This window comes from Sphaeramia orbicularis, chromosome 24, assembly GCF_902148855.1.
Source record: "Sphaeramia orbicularis chromosome 24, fSphaOr1.1, whole genome shotgun sequence".
NCBI classification, from domain to species: domain Eukaryota; kingdom Metazoa; phylum Chordata; class Actinopteri; order Kurtiformes; family Apogonidae; genus Sphaeramia; species Sphaeramia orbicularis.
The window spans coordinates 30583605-30584381 of NC_043979.1; positions in this window are offsets into that span (position 1 = coordinate 30583605).

Here is a 777-nt window from a genome sequence, read left to right on the forward strand (position 1 = left end):
GTCGTCAGTTGTTGAAGGTTTTTTTTTTTTTGTTGGTTTGTTTGTTTTTTGTGGAGTATTTTACAGAATTAAAGCTTCAAACGTTACAATCCAAACCAACATCTTATGTCAGTGTAACTTTGGTTACAACAAATGAAGCAATGTAGTAGATAACATAATATAGACTGAAACAGTAGAAGGGTCCCACAGGAGACAGATGTTTAGAGAACTGAGAGGGAAAGAGCAAACTTAGTCAAAAGTTTTGGTCCAACTGAGTCCATCCAGTTCCTCCACTGTTGTGTAGCTCCTCCTGCTGCCTTACACAACTCACCACACTCTGGGGCAGAACATGCAGTCACTCCTGACACGCCAGGTGTAGTGAGACTCGTAACATAATCTGAACATTCATTCAGAACTAAGATAAGATGTCCTGCAGCCATTTTGCAACTAAAAATTTAATGCAAACCCTCATTTTTATTATTAATTTGAGAGAAAAAAAAAAACTGTTAAAATTTCATTCAACAATAAAAACTTTCCTTATTTGTCAACAAAAAGTTCTCGTGGCCTTGCCCTCAATTACATCCTGTTGTGTATTTTATCTTCCCTGCAGGTCATTATAGCTGTTTACTTCTTCACTGTTGAAAACACTGGCATATTATAACGTTACACCTCACCAGCTTGTCAGTCACTCCACACACCTGTGCATGTGTGTTGTTGTGCAGACTTTCTGAGTTGTTGCGTCCCTGAAGTTTGTGTGTAAGTGCTCTTTTTTTCCTCATCGGTAGTGTGTGAGTGTGT